At 34.1% G+C, this 20,909-nt stretch overlaps 1 pseudogene; it reads left to right on the top strand.

Moving 5' to 3' along the window:
• Positions 1-224: 224 nt before the first annotated feature.
• LOC149555749 (ABC transporter G family member 11-like) overlaps positions 225-20,909 on the top strand; it is a 34,539-nt pseudogene continuing 13,854 nt past the window's right edge.

The raw sequence follows: 20,909 nt of genomic DNA, 5'->3' as shown, positions 1-20,909 counted from the left end.
TGTTTTTTTTTTTTATATATATAAAATTAAGAATATATATTTTTTTAATTATGGATTTGAAAGAAAACAAAAAAAAAATTTATAAAATTAAAATTTTTATTTGTTTAAAAAAATGAATTAAAAAAATGTGATATATAAAAAACGTTATAAAATTTTTGTTTTAATAAATAAAACAAGATTTAAAAAAAAGTGAAAAGGCGGGCAAACAAGGTGGAATTTTTAAAATGGAGGTTAATAGGGGAGCGGAGCATAGGCGGTGGCTACCGCGTGGCCAAAGGGCGGAGGAATTTAGTTTTTTTTTAAAACGGATGAAAGCAGATTGGGATGAAGCCGCTGGCGTGGCTGCGCAGGCGGCGGTTGCCGTGTGGCCTGGATGCAAGCCGCGCCGTAGGGTTTACCCGGGGTGTGAAGGGGGTGGTGGAAGTGGTGGTGCTGCGGTAGAAAGAAAAACTCAGACAGTGAAACTGTGGATGTCGTGCGCGGTAGAGGATGCAGGTTTATTGTAGGCGGCGGAGCTGCACGGAGGTGCTATGTGCACGCAGCGGCGCGCAGGTGTCACGCGGCGATGCTAATGGCTCGCGGCGGCGCGCGGCGGTGTGCGGGTGGCGCGACCACCCAAACAAATTTAAATGCGAGATTTTTTAAAAAAACAATGCAATGTTAATAGATTTATAAGGATTAAATCCTATGAAAACATCTATGTTGTATGTTAGAAATTTTCATGAGCATACAACAAATAGATATAGAACAATATATTAGAAGTTTTTAAAGAGTAGGAAAAAAAAAAAAAAAATTTTAAAAGGAGTAAGAAAATTAGAGACTTATTGAAAACTTTACTCATGTAATACTTCTTGTTTTGGCGGCATGCCTTCCAAAACAAGGAAAAAATTGAAATTTAACAAGAAAACCCTTTGGCGGCAAGCCTTCCAAAGAGGGTTAGTAAAAAAATATGAAACCTGCATACACAAGATATGTTAAAAATGAGCTAAAATCACAACACAAACTTCTTCTCTCAATAACGTCTCCAAATAAGGTGTGCTCCAATGAATGGCAACCTTCAACACAAAACTTAAAACAAGGATTAGATAGCCAAGCTCTGATACCATGTAAGAAATCATAATGTTGAGCAAGGAACGAGAAACAATCCAAGTAAGTTAAGTGTGAAACAATGTTACCATAAGATAAGCAACTCCAAGAGCATACACCAAGATGGTTCAACAAAGGAGACAAGGATTTATAAGGGGAAAGCAAAGAAAACCCCTTGTGAGTATTATGAATGAAGGCAAATGCCTAGAGAAGAGAGAGAGAGTGTTGGAGCAAAAGTAGCTCAATACAATAACATCAAGTGCTAAGAGTGTAGAAGAAAGAAGGAGGAGCATCTCTTATATAGAGATGAGAGAGGAGTTGCATTTGTAACTCCCATTTCTATGAATGCCACATTCATAATAGGTGTGCGCAAAGTGTCACAATCCTCTTAAGGAGGATAAACTAAATAAAGAAATAAACAAGAGTTGTCCTTACATGTGGAATAAAGGACAAACAATGACATGTCCTCCACATGTGTACAAGAGGACAAACTACATTTAGGGACCCTTGGAATATCCCAATTAATATATCCAAGGAAAGATTAACCTTTCTAACAGATAACAACCAATTATGATAAATATGCCAGACAAATTTAGATTTCCCTTGATGTGCATTGACAACAAAGCACAACAAATCAACATGCATAAATCAAAAAACATAGTTTGAATGCACCAACTGAACTAGAAATAAGGACTTAAATCAATAGAGAATCTAAAAAATATAAAGGAAATGATTGCACATTTGGAATAAGCATTAGTTCTACTTTTATTGAAGAAGGGTAGATTTTTGACCCATGCCATCAACAATGGTTAGTAACCCTACTAACAATGTTGTGTACACTATTCAATGAAAAAACTGGAGACCATTGCTAGTCATGATGGCATATAAAGCAATCCCTAATGTTTTGATGTTAGTTTACCCATCCTCCACTATCTGTTTTGGGCAACACAACAAATTCTTTCATAAAATTTATGGTGCCTCTTAGGGTTCTTGTGCATCATTGGAGGGGTGATACCTAACTTGTGATTTATGAGGCTACGTTGTTTAGGGATAGGAAGGCGATTATTGGATTCTTCGGCCACCTTCGATGTGTCCTACAGTTTACCCTAATGTTATGCACACAAGTTGGATGAATGCAACCTCCAAATAAATGACATCAATAAACTATAAGCTTGGACAAAATAATACCTTATGCTACTCCAAATCTTTATTAGAGGACAGGTCACAGAAGAACCTCTACAATTTTGACTTTTGCAGCCCCTGCATAGAGTGGTTTCTTGTGGCAGATCACATCATGTCCCACACCTTCGATGATACCTTTACGTACCAATATACCTTGACATCGCAAGTCTACATGATGACCAATAACATAAGAGCAAACCACTTCCTCTTTGCCTACCTCATCATCATCCACTCCCTGCAATTGTAAAATATGCTTAGAGGAAACCTAGGTTGTCTATCCCAATTATGACTATATTGCTGCTTACAAATAGGAAAAAAGGATGCATTTGTTACTTTTACTTATTCATGAGGACTATGCAACTTATCTTGCACATCTATCTGACTTTCCATGACCATTTCCAAAGGTGCAAGTTTTCCATTGTTTGATGGGTGTGAGCTTATAGATCCAACTAGCCTTATGGATCGCTTAACCAAAGAATCATGATACATCACAACATCTCTCCTTGCTATGTCCCAACCCACAAAATGTAGAAAAATTCTTTCTCAAATTGCATTCACTCTAAATCAATCTTCCTTTGGGCAATAATCCAAAATACATTATGTACATCTCCATCTGGGGACTCCATCATGGATGGAGTGTTAAAGCAAGCACCACCACTATCGACCTGCATTACATATAACCAAATAATATATTTATTAAGTCACATGGATTCTATTATCAACATTTCATACACTATGGTCTCTATCGATCACTAACTTGAATGTAAGCATTACACTTCTTCAAGATGTTCAACTATAGGCTTCTATCCTGCAAACCCCTGAGCACCACCATTACCATTAAGAGTGGATTATAATAAAATTCAAAACACCAATAACATATTTTTCAAATAATGCATTGCCTATGCCAACCACATACTACTTACCCAAACTTCAATCTCATTTTCATCAACCAACATTACTTGTCTGTGCTTTCCTAACATTGACTTACTCCCACTACTGCATTTCATTAATGTTGATTTAACACACTCACATGCAGAAGCCAGGAGAGAAAGCACATTCTTTTATGCACACTCAATTATTTTTGCAATAGTGTCTTTCATGGTCGATGTCTGACATGCAATAAATCATTCATTCCATTTTTTAGATATCAAACCAAAATGTTCACAACCACAAAATGCATGACTGGTGAAAATTAAAAAAATTAATACATTATTCAATCTTACAGAAACAAAAATTTAATATTTTGCATTCCTCATTACCTCCACCTTCTCACTTCTACCCATAGAAGGGATCCCCCTTATATCACCCTCAAAGTCAATAAATTTTTAGCACTTACAAAGATTATTTTCCCTCTACCAGACTTATTCTACCGTGCATGAGATCGTTGTGCACAACTCTTATCACCTACAACTGAGGTAGAAGGTGGTGCATATGTTCATCTTTCAACAACTCCATCCATAGAACCCGTAGTGGCTAAAGATGGAGTGGCCTATCAGCTGAACATTTAATGAATATCAGCATATCTCTCTAAAGTGGTTCACATGTTTGCATAGATTTTTTGCATAAAGAACAAGCTATTATATCAAATTGATCATACCATGATCTCTCTTCTCTTCACCAGTGCTACAACCCTTTTCGATCTCTCCTTCCTTAACTCATCACTCTTGTAGTAATACATTTCCTCTTCAATCTTGGCTAGACCCTCTTCCAGAAGGAGTTCAACTAAGGAAACCTTGTACAATTTGCATATACATTGTTATAAATGCCTTCTTTGGGCATCAGACCTTATTTGGTAATCAACACTTTTGACCCTCTTAAAGATGTATCCTATTGATTTTGACTCATAATGACATCACTTGCTATTCCTTACAAAAGGCCGGCCATGACATGGTGTCTCAATAAATGGGAGATTGTGAATTTGCAACCTATGCAGGTTCATCCTTGCAATGTCCTAAAACTTCTTTCCCCATCAACAAAACAACTTTTGACAAGGTAGTAATATATCCTCCTTTGGGCAGACTTTTCAGTTCTATATTGACCCCTTGCCTACACAAAGGGGACAATAACACACATATAAACATTACCATACAAAAAATACTTATAGCATGTAACTATAATACATACAAGTTCCATCTTCCTACGGATTACATCATTTATCAAAAATGAATGCAAAATTCAAACCTCACTACAACTGAGGGATGTGTCACCAGCAACATTAGTATCACACTCCTGAATTGCAACATCTCCTACTATTTCCCTTGATCGAAAATCCACTGCTCTAGGTTTCTCACTTTGTATCTAAAATTAAGTGCAAGTCAATGAAACTATTCACACACCATTCATTTGAACTATATGATGTAAAAATGACTATAAATGATAATGACTTTAATTGTCACACTCACATGGCCATCTCTGCTAAACCTGGGAGAAGTCCTCTATACAACAACCTTGCTCTCCTGATGATGGGGTCAAGCCCAATAACAGAATGGACACAATAGGAAAGGAAAAAACTTTATTAACTATGAAAATATGCTAATACACTTAGTACAGAGAAATAGACTTCAAAACATGCCCTTTGGGCTTACAATAGTATAAAACTGGAGATAATTTCTCCTTCCAGTACCTCCTCTCAAACTCCACTCCGAACTGCCTTTCACAATGTCTGAAATGTTCTTAAATAGACCCCAAAGGGTTAAGGATTAGGAATACATTCTAGAAAGTGCCAGTTGGCATCCACCGCCCAAATAGAAGGCTCCAGAAGTCGCATTAGAAGTTGGTGCAAAATTAGAAGAATCCAGAAACGGTAGCCGAACTTTCAGGAGGCATAACTTTTGAACCGTAGCTTCGATTGATGAACCATTTACATTTCTGGAAAGCTCTCGGAGTGCTCTATAGCCTTATAGACGAGCTTCACTCATCCCCCATTTTTTGGCCTTGTATGAGGTCATTTAATGCCCCTGACCTGACTTTGAAGCATTCTTAGAAAGTTTCCAGAAATCAAAAATTGTAATAACTTTCAAACCGTGAGGCCTTTTGACCTGATTCTTTTTCTGGAATGTTTTAAATTACAATTATAATCATCCCACCAATTTACACCTTCTAACTCACTATAATTATTGTTCAATTACATAGTCCTATTTTTTTGGCATTTTTACGTATCCCAAGGTGCTTTAAAACTGTAACCCAGAACACTAATAGTGGAACTGTGAGAGTTGGAACCTTTATTTGACCCAAATGGATATCTAGAATTGAAAACAAATGAAATCAAAATTATGTCTAGGTATTTTTTTTTTGGGTGACATAGGATTGCCCTTATACCTCTGGATGCTCTTGCATTAGACACCCAAGGTAGATTGAAAAGTGACCCTGTCACTTGATTGTTGGAAATATTCAAGATATGATAGGTTACTGGGAGGGGAGGGGTGAATCAGTAACCTCAAAACTTTAAAAAATTCAGCACTTTAACCATATATACTATTCACCATTCATTCATCTAATCTACTGCATATATGAGAAATCAAATATCCATAACACATGTACATAGTGATTTGGTAACCCAGAAACCTTGCAAATAGAAAGTAAAACTGGGGTGGGGATGATACCCACAAAACTTCGTTACTGCAGTATGAAGTTGGCCTGTTAAGACTTACATTGACCACTTATGGTGATCTATCATGTTAGGAGCACAAAGAACTGCTAGGTCCACCTTGTTAGAGGATTTACAAACATATAGTGAAGTATGCACTCTATTAGGAGATTTATACAAAGACTGTTAAGTCTACCTTGTTAAAGGATTTACAAAACTGATTCACCTGTTAGGATGAAACAATGGATCTGCTTACAAACTTGATTTTTTGATTAGATCCTTGAAGTATAGATCACCTCTTGTGACTGATGAATCTTTACTACTCCTTGTAGACCTTGCTGAATACTCTGCTCTTCTGCTGATTCGCTTCATTCTTCTCAAAACATTACATGTATATCTTTTGATACTCTCTTACATACATAGTAAATGATATAATACATTACATATATACCATTCCAATAATTACAATTGCAAGGTCGGCTAAAACACAAATGAACAAAACATTACTGAGTCAGCCCAATAGTAAATAACTCGGGTTCACTGAATTGACTCGGTGACCTTCTGATACTCGGCATCTACTACATTACTCGACATCATCATGCACTTAGTAGAAGTGAAGGCATGGTCCATACTAATCACTTGACATAGTTCTGAACTCGGTAACCACAGGTGGCTCGGTAGATATAGTGTCTCTCGGTAAAGATGAATCCTTCATTTACCTTGATTTCACTTGATAAACACTACACTTTTATTACTCGATTTACACTGGATTCCCATGACACAATCTGACTGCTCGGTAGATACTGAGATGATCAATGTAAACTGTGAAGCTCAGTAGATATTGTTGGGCTACACACCCACTCGATAGCTTTATGAATGCTCGATATGAACTACTTAAGTGATGAACCTACAAGGTAACCACTGAATGCTCGGTAGACACTGTAGACTGAGTGATGGACTCAGTAATCATTCAGAATTGAGTAAGTGTTGTCACTAATGACAAATACAATATAATGCCAACAGATGGATGGTAGAGGAAATCCCAAATGGGAAACCTCAGCTACTGATATCCAAGTTGAGTCCTCTATCGGTCGTCCTTTCCACTTAACCAAGTACTCTTCATACTTCCTATTTCTAGTACTCCTGCCCACACAACTATCCAGAATTTCTTCTATCTCCTCCTTCTTAGAAGTAGGAATTGGACATGGCTCCAACATCAAACCCTCATCTGCATCATCATCATGATACTCTGTTAAGTTTGCAATGTTGAAGATAAGAGAAATATGAATTCTATCTGGCAACTCCACCTCATGCATTTCCTGAGTCATGTTTCTTTAGAATTTTGTAGGGGCCAAATTTCTTCATTTTCAGCTTGTTGTAAGTACCTACTAGAAATATTTCTCTTCTTAAGTGTACCATGACTAGATCCCCTACTTGGAACTCCTTATGTCTTCTCCTTTGATCAACCCTAGCTTTATACTATTGATTCATCTTGGTAATGTGTGCCTGGACCTCCTCATGTAGACGCTTGATATGTTCAGCAAATTCTTCTGCTTCAGCAATTGTCCTCTCCCCTTGCTCCATCTTCCTCAATTCTAGTGCAATCCTTGGGCTATTTCCATATACAATTTTCCATGGTGATCTACCAGTACTCCTATTTATAGAGTTATTGCAAGCAAATTTCGCTTGTGGAAAAATCAAATCCCATCCCTTGGGCTTATCCCCAACTAAACATCTCAGCAAATTCCCCAAACTTCTATTTACCACTTCAGTCTATCCATCAGTCTACGAGTGATGTGTAGAACTGAACTTCAAGTTCCTTCTCAACTTCTTTCACAATGTTCTCCAGAAATACCCCACAAATTTAGTATCTCTATCAGAAACTATACTCCTTGGGAGACCATGTAGTCTTACCACTTCTCTGAAAAACAAGTCTACAATATGGACATCATCATGAATTTTGTGGCATGGGATGAAATGTACCATTTTGGAGAACCTATCAACCACCACAAATACTGAGTCATTACCCCTTTGTGTCCTCGGCAATCCAAAAACAAAATCCATACTTATGTCCTCCCATGGCTTTGATGGAACAGGAAATGGCTGATATAGTCTAGTATTGTGACTAAATCCCTTGGCCACTTGACAAACCTGGCAACTCTGTACAAACTTCTTCACATCCTGTGACATTTGAGGCCACAAATATTGTTCTCTAAGAATGGCAATGGTCTTATCTCGACCAAAATGTCCTTCCATCCCTCAACTATGTTTCTCCTTAATCAAGTTTTCCCTCATGGAACTCCTTGAAATGCACAATTGACTACCCTTGAATAACATACCATCCTGAATCAAATAGTCTAGCCACTTGGTTCTGTCGATAGTAATAGGCTCTTTACAAGCTTTCCATGCTTCAACAAAATCAGGATCCTTAGGGTACAAATTCTTGAGTTCATCAAACCCAACTACTTCAACTTGCATTACTATAAGCAACAACTGCCTCCTACTCAATGCATCTACAACCCTATTAGTCTTTCCACTTCTATGCTTCAACACAAATGTATAGCTGTGCAAGAACTCTACCCACTTCATATGCCTCTGGTTCAATTTACCTTGGCTATTTAGGTACTGTAATGCCTGGTGATCAATATACAAAACAAATTCCTTAGGCAATAAATAATGTCTCCATTTCTTTAGGGCCTGAACTATTGCATAGAACTCTGAATCATAAACATAATACTTCTTCTTTGCATCATTCAATTTTTCACTAAAATATGCAATAGGCTTACCTTCTTGGCTCAATACAGCCCCAATAGCATTGCCGCTAACATCACAATCCACCTGGAACACCTTACTAAAATCAGGAAGTGCCAACACAGGTTGTTCTGTCACCTTCTTCTTCAGCATTTCAAAACTTCTCACAGTTGTCGCAATCCATTTGAACTCTTTTATATTCCCTCTTATTGTGTCAGTAAGGGGTGCACATATGCCGCTGAAATTCTTAATGAACTTCCTATAAAAACTAACCAGACCATAGAATGATCTTACCTTAGTAGTAGACCTTGGAGTAGGCCATTCCAAGATGGCTTTTACCTTCTCTAGATCCATTTTGAGACCTTCAAGTGATACAAAAAATCCCAAGTAGACCTATTCTTTTTTAGCAAAGCTACACTTCTTCAGATTAATTAATAGTTTCTCTTCCCTCAACCTTTCAAGGACACTACGAATATGTAATAAATGTTCTTCCAAAGTCTTGCTAAAAATTAAAATATCATGCAAATAAACAATAACAAATTTTTCCAAGAACTTCTTAAGTACCTCATTCATAAGCCACATGAAGGTTCTTGGGGTGTTCGTCAATCCAAAGGGCATGACCAGCCACTCATAAAGACCCTCCTTCTTTATCCTACTAGTACCCACATCTTCATTTTTCTTTTGGGTCTCGTTTTGGCCTCCAGATGAGCTACCACTACCTCTTCTTCCTTGACCGCGCCCTCTTTGTCTCCCTTTGAACCTTTTATTTAGCTTCTCTTCAACTCACAAGGCAAACTGGTATGCCTCCTCAATGCTGGTCATTCTTACCAGACCTAATTCCTCCTGGATGCTAGGTCGCAATCCACTGATATAACAAGCAACCTTCTCCTTATTTGCTTTTGCATGCCCTGCTCTAATTAGAAGTCGGTAAAACTCCTCCGTATATTCGTAGACTAATTTTCTAGGTTGCTTTAACACATGCGTCTTCTTAAACAAATCAAGCTCGTAGTCCACAGGAATGAACTGCTTCTTTAGTTTGTCCACTATGCAATCCCACCTTGTGATCTTCTCCTTTCCTCTTCTATTTCTTTCCAATTGAACTTCTTGCAACTAGATTTTGGCATGGCCTTTCAGTTTGGCCTTTACAAACTTAACCCTATCTGGATCCCTGATATCCTCATACTTAAAGTACTCCTTCAGTTCATTGATCCAGTCGATCAACTCATCCAATTTCAGATTTCCTGAAAATACACCCACATCAATTGTAGGTCTTTTTCCAAACTTAGTAATGGCCCTAAAAAGCCTCTCCTCTGCCTGATTCGGAACTTCCCCTTCAACTTCCCCTTCCTGTCCAATTTCTTCTTCTTCATTGTCGTCCTCACTTTCGTCGCCTGTGGCAATATTTGTTCCTCTACTGAGCTTCTCCTGCAATGCTTGAACTTGCATTTGGAGGGCTCTAACCTCCTCAGGATTAATAGCTCCGACCCTTCCACCACGCCCTCTTCGTGGCGCATCTTCTTAACTCAAACCCACAACCACACAATCCTAGTGCAAATTACCTCTTAGTCAGCGCTCTATCTACACACTCAGAAAAACCTTGCTCTGATACCACTTGATGGGGTCAAGCCCAATAATAAAATGGACACAACAGGAAAGGAAAAAACTTTATTAACTATGAAAATATGCTAATACACTTAGTACAGAGAAACAAACTTCAAAACATGCCCTTTGGGCTTACAATAGTATAAAACAGGAGATAATTTCTCCTTCTAGTACCTCATGTCAAACTCCACTCCGAATTGCCTTTTACAATGCCCGAAATGTTCTTAAATATACCCCAAAGGGTTAAGGATTAGGAATACAGTCTAGAAAGTGTCAATTGGCATCCACCGCCCAAATAGAAGGTTCCAGAAGTCACATTAGAAGTCGGCGAAAAATTAGAAGAATCCAGAAACAGTAGCCAAACTTTCAGGAGGCATAACTTTTGAACCGTAGCTTCGATTGATGAACTGTTTACATTTTAGGAAAGCTCTTGGAGTTCTCTATAGCCCTATAGATGAGCTTCACTCATCCCCCATTTTTTGGCCTTGTACAAGGTCATTTAATGCCCCTGACCTAACTTTGAAGCATTCTTAGAAGGTTTCCAAAAATCAAAAACTGCAATAACTTTCAAACCTTGGGGCCTTTTGACCTGATTCTTTTTCTAGAATGTTCTAAATTACAATTATAATCATCCCACCAATTTACGCCTTCTAACTAACTATAATTATGGTTCAATTACATAGTCCTATTTTTTTGGCATTTTTGCGTATCCCAAGGTGCTTAAAAACTCTAACCCAAAACACTAATAGTGGAACTGTGAGAGTTGGAACCTTTATTTGACCCAAATGGATATCCAGAATTGAAAACAAATGAAACTGAAATTATGTCTAGGTATTTTATTTTTTGGTGATACAGGATTGCCCTTATACCTTTGGATGCTCCTACATCACCTGAGAAAGGAAATAAAAAGAATTACACATTTTCAACATTGTTCTCTATACTCAAAGGATAATCTATTTTTTGGGTGTTTTCAAACCACTACATCTTTCCAGTGTCTTTTTCGTATCCGCTCTTTCCTTGCTATAGAGCACCTCTTTCATATCCACAGAAGGCTTCACTCTTTCCTGTATGTAGGGTGCTTGAAGTGAATCGCTGATTTCTTTTAATTTCTCACTTAATTTGAACATCTTATACAATCTACAATAATATAATTGGACTGTTACTAAACACAGCTTCTTGATACATTCAATGCCCTGCAAATCCTAACAGTTTTGGGTTACTGGCCTTTTAACAGAACATAGTAGAAGTTATTGCTTCATTATCTCCAATCTTTTATATCTATCTATATTTAAACTTATCCATTTTTTTATGTATTTATATGGAGCTACATTCTTGATGGAATTTTGTTGCATATCATACTATTGATGATACCTTTTACATTTTTTATTTGTTTATGGAAATTAGTTAGATTGGTAGCTAATGCATTTTAGTTTGAATCTATCAAGCTAAACGACTGCAAGCAAAATCTCTCCTTCGGAACAACAATATGATTTGATCATAGGTTGCTCCCTAATAGTACTTAACAGGGGCTGAGTTAGTTTCGGGTGAATTTTTTATGTTTGATGTTAAATACCTTTTTCTCTCCCATGTTTGGTTGTAGGCATATGTATCTCAAGATGATACTCTAATTGGCAATTTGACCATGAGGAAGACTATAGCATACTCTATTAATTTGAGACTCCTTGATAAGATGCCCTGGTTAGAGAAATCGACACTAGTGGAGTCTACACTTGTTGAAATGGGTCTTCAAGAAAGTGCCAACACTCCTATTGGAAATTTGCATTTGAGGGGAATCAGTAGTGGAGAAAAGAGAAGAGTTAGCATTGGCTTGGAAATCCTCATGGGGCCAAGGTTGTTGTTTTTGGATGAACCAACAAGCAGTTTAGATAGTTAAGAATCAGTCACTCTAATTCTTAATTAGTGGTAGATCCTACATCCAAAATAACAATAGAGAGGGTTTTAATGATTTTTTAACTATTCCTCATAGACCACATAATATTCCATTAATGAATATATTGTTCTTTGCAGACCATAGAATACTAACTTGTAGTGGTTATGACAAATTGGGCAGACTATTGATTATCCCTAATTCAAAACTATATGTATTGATATGTAGCAAATTGTTAATTGTAGCACATCTAAATTTTATATCACCCAAATATTAAGAATTTGGCCAGGGATGGGCATACTATTATAGCTTCAGTTCATCAACCAAGCAGTGAGGTGTTTGAACTCTTTGATAGTCTCTACTTTCTCTCTAGAGGGAAAATTGTTTACTTTGGAAAGACATCTTAGGCATGCGAGGTAAGAATACTTTTCTATAATGGTTGGTTGTCATATTTAATAATATTTGAGTTACTGCTACCAATCTAGGAACAAGATTTTTTGAAGTTGTAGAGGAGTTAAAGTTGGATCAGAGTGTGGTTGAAGAATAAGTTGATGGATGTCTTTCTATTACAAATGAATTGTTTGGAAATTTCTATTGACAATTGAGGTCATTGGTAGATACATTCAATGGATATTAAATGTTTCTCTATCATTAAAAATACAAGGCCCAATCTATACTATGCAATGGCTTCCCTCATTTATTAAACTATATTTCATTTTCACCTGAATATGACAAGATGAATGTCAATTCTATAAACTATTTGAAATGAATCACAACAATCTAACAGTATTATCTACAATGGTCAAAAGTCATATTACTCAGATTGTTCTTTATATACATACTTATGTTACATAAGTAAATACTCTTAATATTATCTAAAAAGTATTTGTATTATATAAATCAAAACTATTTATCATTTATGAAATAATAGCATGCATATTAACAAGGAAAAAGCATCAACCAAAACACTCAAACCTGTAGAGTGGTGACCTAGCAAAGGTCTAAGCATAAAAAATAGAAACAAATACAACAACTTTAGATAGTTAGAACTATTATTTTTAAATATATTGTTTTCCCTAGATGGAATGTGTTTATTTAATACCCTTCATATGAAAATTCCCCATTAAAAAAATTGCTAGATTGATTGATAATTCATATAGTATTGAATACTGATCTAAACTGGATTCATGGATTCTCACAGATAAGAACTGTTGTGATGTTTGTAGATTTGTGAGCAAGCACGATTTCCTTGCCCACCTTTCCATAACCCATCTGATCACTTTTTGAGATGTATTAACTCAAATTTTGACAAAGTGAAGCTACATTGAAAGGATCAATGACACTGTGGGTACTTTCTACATCTTGGATCTTAATTTGATGTTGTGAATCTTAGAATTCATTGTAAAGTATTTGTTTCATGAAGATTAAGATTTTGTTCATGTGATTAGATCAAGATATTAGATGACCCTTTCGACAAAATCATAACAAGCCAAGCTACCCAAACTCTCATGGAGAAGTACTAGAACTCTGAGCATCATCAGGCAGCATAGGAGTACATGAAATAACACAATTTGTAAGCTCCATTGTTTTGAATCTTACTACTCTGATATTGAAGGAAATGAATTTGTAGAAGAATTTTGTGATTTGAGGTTTTAATTTGCATAGAGAACGATGCCAAATTCAGGGGGCACAAAGCTAGTTTCTTGGTGTAGTGTTACATTTTAATGCATAGGTCATTTATTAATATGAGCAAAAATGTTGGGTATTATGGGCTCAAGCTTGTCATCTACATTTTTCTCACAATTTGTATTGGAACCATGTACTCAAATGTTGGTACATCCAATAATTCCATACTAGTAAGACTTCATTTTCATGTTAGCCTTGAGATTTTTATGGACATATTTTTTGTGCTACTCATTTTTTTCACTTAAACATGTACAACATGTGTTCAAGCCAGAGGAGCTAGTGCTTCATTCGTTTTTGGCTTTGTTACTTTCATGTCTATTGGAGGCTTCCCATATTTTGTTGAATATATGAAGGTAAATTCATGTGCTAAAGATTGAAGATTTGACGTTTTCATCTATTGGTTGAACTAAATGGAATTATCTTCAGCTAGATCATTATGGATTTTGGAAATTTCATGATTCTAAATGAAATTGTTACTTTTATTGTGTGATCTAGGTATTTTAGCAAGAAAGGATTAATGGGCATTATGGAGTTGTAGCTTTCATGGTGGGCAATACTCTATCACAGATGATATATTTGCTTATGATTTAAATTATATCAAGAATAGTTTATTATTACATCATTAGGCTACATCCTAGGTTCAACCACTATGCCTTTTTTGTCCTGTGCCTATATGCCTATGTGCCTATGTGCCTATTCTATGGTATCTTCTTATTCATCTTTATCATCATTATGTTCATGCTAAAGATTGGATCATCTTGACTATGTTGTGATGATCAAGATGTTAAGTGCATTTCAAGAATAAGGATAAAAAAACTAAAGAACCAATTTCAGCAAGTTTATTATTCTCCAAATCTAATGGCCCTCTTTAAATCCTCTAGATCTTTGACGCGAGATATTTACTACCTTTTTCTTGATTCTAATGCTATAAAAAGATTAATAAAATAGTACTAATTTTTTTAAAAATAAACTCTACCTTTTAAAGTGGAAAAAATCATACACGCGAAGATCATCAAATACGATATATATATGTTGTAGAGAGTATTCATGATTTCCAAATACAGATGTGATAAGTAGATTACCTGGAAGACAAAGAATTACATCTATTCTCATTCCTCTCTTGACATTGCCTCCTCTTGTAAAAGTTATAAAAAATGCCAATTAAAAACTACTTGATCAATACCTAAAATTGAGGGATCTTCAAAGAAGATATCGTACACACATCTTTTATGAGACAATTATTGGTGCTGGTATACAAATAAATAGTACTTTGCATACCATTTTAAAAAATGGTGATAAATTTTTATGGATTGAAGGCATATTAAGTGGAACTCATATACTCTGCATCTGAATCTGGCCATTTATACAAGCTCATGAAGTTCAAAGACAGAAATATATTAAGATAAACTCCCTATCTATGCTCCCTGTCCATGGTTAAAACCCTACCAAACTCAGCGGCTAAAATAGTAACATATTAAGACAAAAATGAAGAAGAAACCCTACCAAAAAAGGCGAAGTGGCGCGATGGAGGGATCAGACACTAGTATTTTATTGATTTGATGTCAATTTGATGCTCCTTCACATTCTTCTCAGGACCATTTATCTCAATGCTATTTGCACCAAGTGAAGGCCAATAATATGTTCAGCTTTTGCAAAGACAAAAGATCAGAATGAAGGTTTTGTAGCTGCGTCCATTTGGGGAAACTTCCACTGAAAGAAACCCTAGACATGTGGTTATCTACTAGTCAAAGTTAGGGAAACTTTGACTGCAGTTACCTAACTACAGTTAGGACGGGTTAAGATGACGCAGTTTGGCGCGGTTTGGACTCAGCATGCCTACGGTCAAGGATGCCAGAAAATATGATACCGAGAAAAGCGAAGTTATCACATCAGAGCGCTGGCATTCTGTTTGTCATCCTATTTTCCTAGTTGTGTCATGGGACCTTATGGATATGGATTGTATGTAACACTTAGGCAAGGGGATTTTGTTGGAGGATAGCTAGTACCAAGAGATTGGTAGAAAAAGGTGAACAGAGGAGGATGGATGAAACAAGAGAGGAGGATGGATGAAACAAGAGGCGCAAGCGTCAAAGTTTCTGCCGAATTTGATGATTTCAAGATATTAAATATGTCGTAGTCTAGAGATCTGTGAAGTTGAGTTTGTGAGAGATGAAATGTTTGTTTAAAAGTTTTATAATTTCTAAGAATATATTTATGATTGTTCAATTTGCATTGTGCAAAAAAATAATAACCATAAAATAGGGTTGCATTAAAAATAAATATGAATATTATACTTTCAATTGCTTCCTTCAAAAGATATGTATAAGTTTTGCTTAATTAAATGTTCTAAAGAGTAAAAGTTGTAAAAATAGCAACAAAATTGAAAATAACAGGAAAATTTTAGAAATTTGAAGATTTTTTTTAATTACTAAAATCACACTTATGCACACGAGTAGATTTTTTTATACATGCAATTTAATGTAATATTTTCAAATCTTCAGAATCTTAGAAGCTATGAGAATTTGAGAACTTTGTTATAGTAGAGTTATTGCATGATGTGGACATAATAAAGTTTTTCAAACTTTGTATTTTTTTTTAGTAATGTAAATATAAAATACATGCATGCGAATTTTTTGAAAACCAATTTAATAAATAAATAAAGCATAATTTCTATTTAATTGACTAATTACTAATTTACCAATTACTTTGACATTTAATTGACCTTATAAAATAGCGTGGGAAGCATTCAAACGGGTATCGAAGAAGGGATTAAAAACAAAGGTATTAAATTTACTTCCTAACTAATGCATAAAAATAAATAAACGTAAATTAATTTAAAAATAATATTTATGCTTTAAAAAAACCAAACACACTTATAAAAATATCAATATAATAAAAATTATATATGTTAAATAAATGTATAATCTAATAAAGTTATATATAAAAATAAAAAATAAAAGAAAATCTATTAAAAACATTCGTTTAGATATGTAAAAATAAAAATAATTAAATTCTAATTTAAACTATATATAAATTAAAATTAAAATAAATATAAAATTAAAGTATATAAAAAATAATTTTTAAAAATTGACAATTTAAAAGAGTTAAAATGTTATATTTGATTAAAATATCTATACTTGAATAACATTTTACAAATGACAAAAATAAACATCAATTAAAACTATTATCTTCTTTTAAAAAGTTTATCCACTTGTCACAAATGTGGAAAAGATAAGATTAAAATTAATGCATTGATTAATAGAGATAAAGTTGCAATTAATGCTTGCATTAAATAGAGGTGTTAAAAAAATAGTTGTATTTTTGTTGAAGGAAAATGAATTTTTTCATTGCCTTTTTCATCATGAGTTAATAAGATTTCAGTTTAATGGTATTTTGTTCTTTCATTAAATAAGATGAAAATGTGAACTTTATAATAAATTTTGATCTTAGAATAATTCTGAAATCTTATTATACAAATTAATTGGATTTAGAAATTGAAGAGATCCAATAGATTTCCTGCCAAAGGCAAGAACTAATAAAAAGATTGGTAGGAAAAAGTGAACAGAGAAAGAGCTTAATTTAATATATGTCGAGTCAAGCACGATGATGACCTATTGATGGTACAATTTGTGGAAGACAAAAAAAAAATTGCTAGAAAAAAGTGAACATAGAAGGAGAGATGAATTAACATATGTTCACTCAAGAATGACAATGGTTCATTGATGGTACAAATCTAAAAGATTTGTAGAAAAAAATGAACAGAGAAAGAGATGAAATTAATAAGAGACACATTGTATCAAATTCCCTGCTAAAATGAAGAGATAGGACAATGAATAGAGATAGTTGGAAAATAATTTTAAAAAAATAGATTAAGGATTATGTTATTTCAAAAAATATTTAATTAACAATTATAAAATTGAGTTAAATCAATAAAGTATTTGTTTCTACCTTTTTCGATATAAATTCAAATATTATATTTAAAATAAATAAATTGTTGATTATTTGATTCAAGTCAACAAAATAGTTAGTAAGTTTGAAGAATAATATTAGTTTTACAAATATTAAAATGTGAAAAAGAATTAAAACAAGATTGAAAACAAATATCTAGTTAAACATAGTGTGAAAAAAGTTAGCATTTTACGATTGACAAAAGTAAGGGACAACATAAAACTAATAAATATATTTAAGCCAGACACCAAGCAAAATGGGCAATCTTGGGTTTTATAATAGCACTCCAAATAGTGTCAAAGCGCTTTCTCCATTGAGAAGATTGTAAGTGTCATATCTGATTGAGCTTCGGCTGTGTGAATTCTCATGTGGTGATCTTGTATCCCCCAACCCTTTTCTGTGAATTATAATCTTAGTATAATATTTATTAATAGAAAAAGAGTCCTATTCACACACACACCCACAAAATAGAAAATATAAATTATTAAAAATTAAATTAAAAAAATTTTGTAACAAATTTTATAAATATTTTTTAGTTAAAAAAATTATTAAATAATTATATTCTTAAAAATATACTTTTGTATTTAATTATAATTTAGAATAAAAAAATTAATTTTAAAATTATAATAAAATACTTTTAAATTATTATGAAGAATAAATTAAATAAATAAGTTTTAAAATGATATGATAATTAGTTTTTAAGTAAGTTTTTAAATAAACTTAAACTCACAAGATGTTAAAAATAGTAGATTGATATATTTATAATCTTTGCTAACAAAAATTATTTAGTTATTATGATTAGACATGCATTTATGTCTTAGGTAGTGAGGTGAAAGATAAAATAATTATTTTTGCAAACTCCAATTAGTTTGTCACAATTGTGAAAAAGATAAAGCTATGATTAATGCATGGCATCATTGTTGTTGGAAAAACATGTGTATTTTTGTTAAGGAAAATGGTTTTTCTCCCTACCAAAAATAGTATGGTCCAATAGAATGAACACAAAATGTCATTTATAAACTAAGGAAAAATGAAAAATAGATATGCACATTGTAAGTTCTAAACTTTTAAATTCTTTGATTTGATTGGTTAATCTAATTGAAAAATTGCATTCAATAAATGTAATAGTATTCTACCAAAGGCAGGAGTTGTCAATGTTCAGTCAAACACGACATAGAAAATGTTTCATAAGTGCAAAATTAAATGAATTGAAAGAGATGTGAAGTGAATGTGTGAAAGATTAGCTGGAACAAGTCAACACAAACCGATCACTTGTCTAGAGTGAGCTTTATGTTTTTTTATATTAAGAAATAGTCAAAATGGCAGGTGACCTAAACACAAGAAATTCAACTTAAGTTAATTTAAGTTATTTCTTTAGAGTGCGCTTATGTTCTTTTTTATTATTATGACAATTAAATAAAGATTAAAATAAATGAATTTATATTTAAATAAATAAGTTTAAACTAATAATATAAAGTAGACTTAAATCAAATTAAATCATCACCTTTCTTTATATCAAATCAAACACGTATTGAGTGTGGATCTCAATGCATGACTATATACTTCTAAGGCTTTTTCAATATTATCTTGAAGAGTTTGAAGTAATGAGAAGCTCGGAGGGATTTGTGGAAGGGCATGATGGTGATGCTAGTTCAAATTTAAAATTGCTGAATAGGAAAAATGGCAATGGAGTGTAGCATATTGGATGTACGCAAAGAACCATAGGGGCGTCTTCTTTTGCATTAGGCTTTATTCCTGATAGTGGTGTGTTCCCAAAATCTCTGGGAGTTCTCTTTGATTCTTATTCTAATTTGACTAAGATCATTTCTTAGGTCTTAGATACTTGTTTTTCTCTAGAGGGTCAAGAGTCAGAAGTGTTGGTTAAGCTAAACTCTATGGATTCTTCTTCTAAGCAACTTTAGTAGTTTATGAATTATAGGAGAAAAGTTAAGCAACAAATGCCTATTTTTGTCAATAAAGTGACCTAGAATGTTGTCAAACCAGATGTGGGAGGAAAAAAATTAGGTCCTAGTAAGAAGAATAAAAGGGAGGCTCGAGAGTTTGTGGTAAGAAGAATATTATCAAACTATGTGGTAGAGTTTAGACAATCTGACAGATACCATTTTGCCTACGATGAGACTAGGGGAACATCAAAAGTTAGTGTCTTGGAGAAGCTTGTTGGATCTTGCTCCTAGGATTTTCTCCTTGCAGGCTAATCCATTTGGTGGTAAACAATTTGTGCTAATATGGAATAACTTTGTGAAGTATTGGGAGAGTAGAGTTTGGGATGGTAGAATTTTAAGTCATGTTCCAAAAATGTCAAGCAAAAGGTTTTTCAATATCAACATTGAAATCATCAAGTTGATCTATATGTCCATTCAACATGAACGCATAAGAAGAATAGACAAAGGCATGATAACTAACTATGCAAAGAGTGGGAATGTTGGTAAGTAATGTTTTTCCATCAATGCCAAAGGGGGAGATTGTTGACCTCACATACATCTTCACCAAAAAGACTAAGACAAGTGTTGAGTGTTGAGTGTCGTCATTGATGGCCAAGAACATCTATTTGGGAAAATATGCAACAATCAATTAGAAGAAGTATCAAAAGAAAGAAGTCTAGAGTTATTGTTTGAGAAACACACCAACATACACTTTGGCACACCCATGTTGGCATAAGAAATTAGATATAGACTATAGCTGATCCAAGTCATCAATGTGATGACTCACCGATGATGTGACAAAAGATAAAAAGATAAATGGTGCAAGTAAGCAAGGACAACATGCCACCATTAACTCTCGAAGAGATTGCCAGCACAACCAACCTAGAGCCTAGGTGTAGGGTTCAGAGGTCCTGTATGAACGAAGCAATCTTGGAATTCAAATTTTGAATTCAAGACTAAGAAGGATAATTTGAGCATGAAAAAATGTGCCCTAACTTTGAAAGGAAGATGTCTACAAGTATTTAAAAAAAGAGTAAGACGATGTCAAAAAACCTCACTGCAACATTTGGGGTCAAATTGAGATAGTAATTTGTGACGATGGTCTAATTTGTGGTGATTTTCATGTTTTTTTTTGCAATTTTGCCCGACATCATCGCAATACCAATGTAAGTGTCATAATTGTGATGCTAGCATAAGTATAAACAAAAAAGAAGAAAAAATGACATAAATCATTCCC

This window comes from Cupressus sempervirens, chromosome 5 (assembly GCF_028749045.1).
Source record: "Cupressus sempervirens isolate cs-2001-9-10 chromosome 5, ASM2874904v1, whole genome shotgun sequence".
NCBI lineage: Eukaryota > Viridiplantae > Streptophyta > Pinopsida > Cupressales > Cupressaceae > Cupressus > Cupressus sempervirens.
This window is presented reverse-complemented; position numbering and strand designations above follow the sequence as displayed.